The sequence below is a fragment of the Copadichromis virginalis genome, linkage group LG16 (assembly GCF_057382275.1).
Source record: "Copadichromis virginalis isolate Kocher_CV1m ecotype Utaka linkage group LG16, C_Virginalis_male_GT1.1, whole genome shotgun sequence".
Taxonomy (NCBI): domain Eukaryota; kingdom Metazoa; phylum Chordata; class Actinopteri; order Cichliformes; family Cichlidae; genus Copadichromis; species Copadichromis virginalis.
The window spans coordinates 15,246,501-15,256,439 of record NC_140633.1 but is presented as its reverse complement, the minus strand read 5'-3'; positions in this window follow the sequence as shown (position 1 = coordinate 15,256,439).

Below are 9,939 nucleotides of genomic sequence, written 5' to 3'. Positions count from 1 at the left end.
GCTGATTAACATTAACATTGGCTGATTGATTCAACCTAGGACCTGGGGTCCTAGACGGCTGTAGGTCAGGAGGAAGAGCAGGCCATTGATTAATTGTAAGGTTGGATGTTCAGTCGCTGACTGCTCCAGTCTGCATGACAAATATCCTTGGGAAAGATACTAACCCCAAGTTGCTCCATCAGAATCTGGATGTCTGTGAATGTTAGGCAGAGAGCACTTATGAATAGAAAAAAGTGCTTGTGTGAATGGGTAAATGAAGCATGTTGCACTTTGAGTGTTCATTTGGAAACGCACTACAGTATATAAGAATTACTATTAATTTACCGTCTTACTGTGAGCGTAACAGTGTTACACATTTTTTCAAAGTTACAAATACACTGTCTCTAGATTGGCAGTGTGGGATGGTAGTTTCCATCTTTAAGAAGGGGGTTTGGAGGGTGTGCTCCAGCTACAGGGGATCACACTCTTCAGCGTCCCTGAGAAGGTCTATGGCTCATAATTTTTATAGACAGACTTTCTAGGCATAGCCCGGTAGCAGAAATTTTCCACTTTGGTGGCCTCAGATTTCCATCTCTGCTTTTTCCAGATGATGTGGTTCTATAGGGTTCATCAGGTGGTGGCATCCAAATCACACTGGAGTCATTCACAGCGGCGAGGAATGAGAATCAGCACCTCCAAATCTGAGTGTCCACAGCCAGAAAAGCCAGAAAAAGGTGGCAGGTCCACTCTGGGTCAGGGATGAGATCTGGCCCCAAGTGAAGGAGTTTATGCACTTCAGGGTGTTGTTCACAAGTGAGGGGAGAAGGGATTGAGAGATTGACAGACTACAGATTGTTATTCATGCATTCATTTCATCACGATTGGACTACTGTAATTCACTGTTTACATGTCTAAACAAAAACTCCCTGGAGCGTCTGCAGATTGTCCAAAATGCTGCAGCAAGGTACTCTCATGTAACACCGTTGCTTATACAGCTGCATTGGCTCCCCGTTGAATTCAGAGTCCATTTTAAGGTACTGGTTCTGACATTTAAAGCTCTTCAAGGACAAGCACCAGCCTACATCATTGAACTTTTACAGCCCTATGTCCCTAGTAGGTCCCTGAGGTCTTGTGATCAGGGCCTACTTGTTGTTCAGCATACAAGGCTGAAAACCAAGGGAGATAGAGCTTTTGCCACTGTGGCCGCCAGACTGTGGAACTCTCTTCCTCAGAACTTAAGATCTGCGGACTCAGTGATCACTTTTAAATAACAACTTTTTAGAATTGCATTGTTAACTTTTGTCTGTTTTTGTTTTATACCTTGTGAAGCATTTTGTGATTTTTTTTTTATCTAGAGATGTGCTATATAAATACAATTTTACTTACTTACTTACTTACAGTGATGTGACTGCTGTACCAGTCCATTGTGGTGAACAGAGAGCTGAGCGTAAAAGTGAAGCTGTCTATTTACTGGCCAATCTACATCCCTACCCTTTGGGTAGTGACTAAACAAATGAGATTGTGATAGAAATGTCAGAAATGAGCTTTCTGCGAAAGGTGACTGGCTTCTCCCTTATACATATGATGAGGGAGGTGAGATGAGGGCTCTGGAGCAGGCAAGGACACGCTGGAGAGATATTATCTCTCGGCTGGCCTGGGAATGTCTATGTATTCCCCAAAATAAGATGAAGGAGGTGGCAGGGGAGAGGGTGGTCTGCTTAGGCTGCTGCTCCCACCTGGCCTCAGATAAGCAAAAGTAAATAAATGGACAGATGGACAGAAGGATGCCACATCTTTTTATAGAAAATAAATATCGAAAATCACTGAAAAATTATGCGGCAGGCTAGTCTTAAAAATGGTATTGAGTAGTTTCTGGCCCGCAGGTGCTTGTATGCATCCCTGACAACATTGGTGCACACTCTTAATCTGGAGTTGGGCATCACTGAGCTCCTGGACTATCTGAGGTGCAGCCTGTAGAACTCCTTCCAGAGGTTTTCTATTGAACTTAGTTCAGGAAAGTGGTATCAATTCTTTCATCCTCCTGGAACTGCCTACATACTCTCACCACAAAAGGCCAGGCATTGTCTTGTACCACGAGAAATCCATCCAGATACCTGATGGTAGTCAGGCTTCTGTTGGCTAGCCTGTAGAGTTCCTTGCATCCCTCTACGGAGATTTCCCCCTAGATCATCACTGATCACTACCAAACCAGTCACACTGAACTACATCACAGCCAGCATAATATTCTCAACAGCTTCTCCAGACCTTTTCATGTCTGTCAGATGGACTCAGATTTACAGGCCATGCTCAGCATGGCTATTATTGTATACTATGCAGACCACATATATCCCACATATTCCACATATGCTCTTCCTGCTATCATTTTGGACCCTGCCATTATGTGCTGGATTGTCTCAGGGGCATCTTTGCACAGCCTACACCTTGGATCTTACCTTGTGTGGTGGACTCCAGGCTTTATTGATCTTGTGGTACTGTGATAAGGTGCCACCTGTGCACCTTGCCACTAAATATTCCACAGTCAACTGTTAATCGTCTTTAAAGTGGAAGCAATCGGGAACAACAGCAACTCAGTCGCAAAGTAGTAGGTCACATGAAATTACAGAGCGGGGTGAGTGGATACTGAGGTGCTTGTACGCAGGGGTTGCCAACTTTGTGCAGAGTCAATCGCTACAGACCTTCAAACTTCATGTGGCCTTCAGTTTAGCTCAAGAACAGTGGATAGAGATCGTCCTGGAATGGGTTTCCAGCAGCTGCATCAACCATCACCAATTGCAATCCAAAGTATTGGGTGCAGTGGTGTTGAAGCACATATATAGACCTCCTTCTTCCTCTTTAGAGCAGGGACTTGCATGGACCCAACCTCAGCCGACCCAGGTAGAGACAGAGGAACATGCAGGTGCCCAGTCTCCATTGGCCCAGGTAGAAGACCTGATATGGATCTGGCATTTCTCGTTCTCAGCACTGGGAGTGGAGAGGAGCTGGCATGGTCTTTAAGAAGCATAATTTACTTTGGCTCAGGTTTGTGGCAGTTGCAACAAGAACATGCTTCCTCTTTGAAGATGGAAAAATGGTGGAATCTGGCTCAGGCAGGTGGCTAGCTGCTGCATATTTAACCGTTAAATATGGAGCTGAGAACCAGTGACCAGGGAGGTGAGGCTTCTCCTGGACCACGCAGTGGGAGCCCTCACAGCAAGTTCCTCTGAAGATGAGTCACCGTCCTTTAAAACGAAAAGGAAAAGGAAAAAAGGATCAACTGCTGTTATTCATGAAGTTCCAAATCTGTGGGGTTCAACTATAGTCAAAGCGTAGTAGTATTATGATTTTTTTGACCCAAATGTAGACTTGGGAGGCAGACTGAATTTTTGAAAATGTGAACCTGTTCATTCAGGCTGTTTACAAAGTCCAAAAAGCAAGGCAAAACTGAACAGACAAGGGAAGGTAACAAAGAGCACGCCATAATATACACAAACGCCCTGAGGGCTAAGCAGAGGACTGCGACAGTTCCAGAAAAAAACAAGCAATGTAAAGACAAGAGGAATTAAAATTAAATACAAGAAACGAAAGGAAAGAGAAGAGATACATGACTATGAAAATAAAACAGGATGTGAGAATTATAACTAATGGAGAAAGGCAGAGATCTAAATGGACTTATCCTAGGGAAACTGACACAAGAAGGCAAGACGGGGAACACTGAGGGAATAAAACAAATCCAAACTGGAACTAAGACCAAAAAGAGGATGTGACCAAGGGAACACAGGAAGACGAAAAACAAAGCAAAATACAAATCAAAGAGATAATATTTCATAATAAACAGGGCTTCACAGTCTAATCTCAAAAAGCTGCATCAATGGCCAGGACCACGAGGGAACTGCTAGCCTGTATTTCTACAGTGTCTGACTTATAATATGGTTAATGGGTTAAACTGCAACTTTTCTCAAATTCAAGTATATATCCGATAGTATCTGTGAAGCTTTAGACTCAGACTTTGTTTCGATGGCCAGCAGCACTCTGCGTGGTGATGAGTCAGAGCCTTATCAAACCACGGAGTATAAAAGCCGAGCTCTGGCCTCCACTCGCACAGCCTGGTGCTACTTTTCATTGATTGAGAGAGCAGAGTGCCTTTGAATGCTATGAAAGGCCTTTTAGTGAGCTCCAGGGAGGTTCCCCTGCCTGATATCATGTGTATATATGAGTATAGTTTCTAACAGCACTCATAATACATTTTTTTATTAACCTCTTTGTGTTTTCTTCTGCCTGAGGAAAGTAGCTGAAGGAAGGTTTTAGTTGACTAGAATGTGGCAAGTGTACAAAAGTTCACTTAAGATGGGTGAATGGCATTGAGGTTGTTGATCACAGCTGAAATTGAGAACTGGGGAGATTAGTTGTTGGACTTTTAGGATGGGGCAACAAAAGGCCGGAAAAGTTAGTGGTTAAGATAACTGGGCAGTAACATAACTGGGTAAAAAAAAACATCATCTAAGAGAGACATGGTTTCTCAGAAGAAAAGCTGGACAGAGGTTCACCAGCTGCAAAAAGAAAAATCCCGGAACAATTTCAGAATAATGTTCCTCAACATAAAATTGTAAAGACTTTGAACATGTCATCAGCTACATAATGATATAGATGATATTGTCCCTTGGGTAGAGAAGTTGCTCTACTCAAGGGACAAAAATTAATATTTAATGCCTGTGATTTTCACTCAGGTGGCACTGCATTAAACACATTCTGTTATGCAAATTGCTACATGGGCTCATCAAAACATCTAGAAATCTCTGAACACTGTTCACCGTATCATCCATAAATGAGAGTTTTCCTGATCCCAAAAACACTGCTGCTTTCTCTCAACCAAAACTAAAATGCACTCAGCCAAAGTGAAAAACTGTTCAGTGATCTGAAGAGCCAAAATTTGTTTTTGTTTTTTTTCTAAAAGGTGGATAGAGTATCCTATGGCCTGAAGAGGAGAGGGACCATCTGGCTTCTTATCAGCGCCCAGTTCAAAATCCTGAATCCTGCATTAGCACATCTGGAATACTGCCATCAGTGCTGAACAGAGATGGGCAGTAACGCGTTAAAAGTAACGTTACAAGTAACGCGTTACTGTAATCCGATTACTTTTTCAAGTAACGAGAAAAGTAAGGGATTACTATTGCAAAAAAGGTAATTAGATTACTGTTACTTTCCCGTAAGCACGCTGCATTACTGCGTTACTAAAACCGTGATTTTTTTTTGCGACAGTGTCTCATGACAATGACTAAGCGAGTGCGATATTCGTGGCAACAGCTGTGCAGATCAACAATGGATAATATAAGGAGTGCGGGAGAGAGTATGAGCGTGCAGCGTTTAAAGCGTGGAAGTACTGACCTTACTTTGAGTTTGATTCCGTAAAAAGTGACAAAAACATTAGCGTCCGCTGCTCACTGCATTGGAAGAAAACTTCTTTTACAGCGAAAAAAACTCCTAAACTTCCAAGCAAGCACCGACAGTACGCTGCCACGGGAATGTGAAACTGCCAGATCCTTCCACTGACCGACACACCTGCACCAGGGCAAACCTCCGCCTGCCCCACTCCTGCTATACAGGTGAAACTAGAGCAACAGGACCGCTGAGTCTTTGATTTGATTTATTTTCTGCTGTGTTTTACGTGCATTTATTTGAAAGAGTGAGTGTAAACACAAAAAACTATTTTATTTTATAGACTGGTATATGCAGAAAATAGGTTTAAATGTTAAACAAATTTCTTCCAGTCAGAGAGTGTTGCATATAATTTAATGTTTGCTTCATGTGTAAAGTTAAAAGATTAAAACTAATCAAACTAGTTTCAAAAAGAGACTTTTTCATTTGATTACATTTATATGATGGATTATGCAGAAAAAATAGAATTGGGCTGAAAGATCTATCGCTTTATTACCTATTCAGGTTGTTAATCATTTTAAGTAATTAAGTAACTAATTACTTTCGAAAATAAGTAATCAGTAAAGTAACGGGATTACTTTTTGGGGGAAGTAATCAGTAATTAGTTACTGATTACTTTTTTCAAGTAACTTGACCAACACTGGTGCTGAACGACATATACAGGCCGCAAAAGGTTGATTCTGCTCATCTGGACGTAGCATTTTCAGTGGGACATATGCAACATCTGCTCCCACATGATGAGGCGTTGCATATTACCTCAAGACAATGCTAGACAGCATGTTACATGTTTCATGTATTTCAATAGCATAACTACATAGTAGAGGCTACTTGGTGAACTGGCTAACATGTTTATGGCTACCACATTTTCTTGAGTTGGAGAGAGATGTTTTGATTTCTTCTGGTCAAGCCTCATACATTACTATGTGTTAATAGACCTCTCCGCATTGCATCATACTTGTTATTCATCTCTGGCTCTCTTCCACAGCATGTCTTTTGTCTGGTCTTCCTTCTCTCACCCCAATAAGTCACACCAGATGGCCCCGCCCCTCTGTGAGCCTGGTTCCGCTGGAGGTTTCTTCCTGTTAAAAGGAAGTTTTTCCTTCCCACTGTCGCCAGAGTGCTTGCTCATAGGGGGACATATGATTGTTGGGTTTTTCTCTGTATGTATATCCCAGGAACAACATCGGAGATCTCCAGAAGAGCGCAGGAACAGCTAAGATACTGCGCAGGTCCCTGTCCTTTAAGCTCGTGTCCTCTACCAGAGGCCTGGGAGCTTGAGGGTCCTGTGCAGTATCTTAGCTGTTCCCAGGACTGCGCTCTTCTGGACAGAGATCTCCCCACGTTGTTCCTGCAATCTGCTGGAGCCACTCGCCTAGCTTCAGAGTCACCGCACCTAGTGCTCTGATTACCACTGGGACCACCATTACCTTCACCCTCCACATCCTCTCGAGCTCTTCTCTGAGCCCTTGGTATTTCTCCAGCTTCTCGTGTTCCTTCTTCCTGATATTGCTGTCATTCGGAACCGCTACATCGATCACTACGGCCGTCTTCTTCTGTTTGTCTACCACCACTATGTCCGGTTGGTTAGCCACCACCATTTTGTCCGTCTGTATCAGGAAGTCCCACAGGATCTTAGCTCGGTCATTCTCCACCACCCTTGGGGGCGTCTCCCATTTTGACCTCGGGACTTCCAGGTTATACTCGGCACAGATGTTCCTGTACACTATGCCGGCCACTTGGCTATGGCGTTCCATGTATGCCTTGCCTGCTAGCATCTTGCACTCTGCTATTATGTGCTGGATTGTCTCAGGGGCATCTTTACACAGCCTGCACCTGGGGTCTTGCCTGGTGTGATAGACCCCAGCCTCTATGGATCTTGTGCTCAGAGCTTGTTCCTGTGCTGCCATGATTAGTGCCTCTGTGCTGTCTTTCAGTCCAGCTTTGTTCAGCCACTGGTAGGATTTCTGGATGTCAGCCACCTCCTCCATCTGCCAGTGTTACATACCGGGAGGGGCCTGTCCTTCCATGATGGTTCCTCCTCTTTCTTGGGTTTTTCCTGCCTGAGGTATTCACTGAGCACACAGCCAGTCATGGCTATCTTCCTGATGTATTCGTGGATGTTTGTTGTTTCTTCCTGGACTGTGGCTCTGACACTCACCAGTCCCAGGGCTCCTTCTATTTGCTTAGCGTACAGCCTCAGGGTGCTGGACTTGGGCTGAAACCATCCATGCATGGTCAGGAGCTTCTTGGTCTTGATATCAGTGGCTTCTATCTCCTCCTTTGGCCAGCCTATTATCCCAGCAGGGTACCTGATCACTGGCAGGGTGATCTTTGACATGTTTATCCAGATCTTTCTGCATGTTGTAGACCAGCAGTCCCCAACCCCCGGGCCTCGGACTGGTACCGGTCCGTGAGTCGTTTGGTACCGGGCCGCGAGAGTTGAGGCTCAGGTGTGAAATGTATAGTTTTCAGGGTTTTTATCGTTTTTCAGCGTTATTTTGTTATCGTTTTTATCGTTAACTCGGTTTTCCTGGGTCTTTTCACATGTGTTATGAATAAATTTTCTTTTTTTCGGTACCGGTACTAGTTTTATTTTGTTGTATTTATCCGCGACACCTTAAAGGCCGGTCCATGAAAATATTGTCGGGCATAAACCGGTCCGTGGCGCAAAAAAGGTTGGGGCCCGCTGTTGTAGATTGTCAATGGGTCTGAAAATGACCACCTAATTCTGAGGTGCTATATAGTTTTCTTTCTCCCAGTTACAAACCTGCTGTCCATGATCAAAAATAAGCCAATGCAATGACTGTGATTCATTTCACAGGAGCAAGTGAGGCCCTGAAAAAGTCCTGTCACCTTTGAAACACCTCTTCTTGTCCATCACCACTTAAATTACTTGACAAAGTTGAACAGTAAGTTATGGGCAGGGTGTCTATATGTTTAAGGCAGCATTATAAATATCACTCCAAATCAATACACAAACAGAGTGCTTGATACACTGCCTTTGGCTCCAACAGAGAGAAAAGAGAGCAACAAAATGGGCAGTCCTCGCACATACATACAGTACACAACTGTGAGCTGTTGCATTTAAGTTATTGAACCAAAGCAATTCATTGTGATGTGTTTTCTGCTGTGAGCTTTCAGATGTGTCCATCCACACAGACACACAAAGAATCCTTAAACTGTAGTTTGAGAGGATCACCCGCACTGTTCTGGCTTCAGTTACTGAGAAATTTGGGTCACGCTACCAGGGAACAGCTCAAATCTTTCACAGAATTTGGCTAACATGCTGTGTTTCACACAATGCTCATTACCATGGTGAGACTTTAGTACCAAAACTCTGTTGCATAACTGATTTCTCACAAACACACACACCACCCACATGGCATTTAGTTCTGATTTTTAAGAGGGTCATGCTTACTTTACTTTAACCATTTCTGCCCTCTAGTGGACAAATTCTACTAAAGCACATAAAGTAAGTACTAGGGCATCTGGTTTACCTTCTCATTTGTAATTAAATGACTAACACGATATTGTGCACGGTATGTGTTTACTGTACAGCCAGACGTTTGACAGCCATAACCAACAAAAATAAAGGCTCAGAGTCAGTACTTTAAGTAACAAATATGTCCTGAGTTTGTCATGGCTGAGCAGCTCCTATAGGTGTAAAGTATAGGTGGCCTGTTGCACACCGTGTACAGTGTTGATAAAATGTATTTGCCCCCATTCTGATTTCTTATTTTTTATTGTTTTATTAGTGACACTTGCATGTTTAAGATCATAAAACGAATTTTTATGTTAGAAAAAGATAACTTATGATAGTTAAATTATTATATATACACTTTATCTTAGAATTTTGATTTCAGTTATTAAGAGAAAAAGCTATCTAAACCTACCTGACCCTATATGAAAAGGTAATGGATGAATAGTTCTTGAAAACATGAGTAATTTTCTCTAGCCATACTCAGGCCTGATTACTGCCAGACATGATGAATGAAGAAACCAAGTAGGCTAAAACATCAAAAGAAAAGCAGCACATCATGGTACAATCTAAAGAAACTCAAGAACAGATGAGAAACAAAGTCAGTGACATCTATCAGTCTGGAAGGAGTGGCTGTGGACTCCAGTGAACCACAGCGACACCTATTATCCACAATGGGAAAGACTTGGGGTGGCTGTAGCTCAGTAGTAGAGCAGGTCATACTAATTGGAAGGTGGATGGTTTGATACATGGCTGCTCCAGTCTGCATGCCAAATATTCTTGGGCAAGATACTAACCCCAAGTTGCTCTCTGAGTGTGAACATTAGGTAGAATGTACTTGATCATAGAAAGCAACAACAGGTGAGTTTCAAGATGAAACCCACTGCTGACCAAAAACAACACAAAGGCTTGTCTCATGTTTGCCATTAAATGTCTTGATCTCCAGGACTTTTGGGTAAATATTTTATGGACCGATTGAACAAATTTTTTTGGAAGGTTTGAGTCCCATCACATCTGCCGCGTTCATGCTCAAAACTCCACCAGTGGGA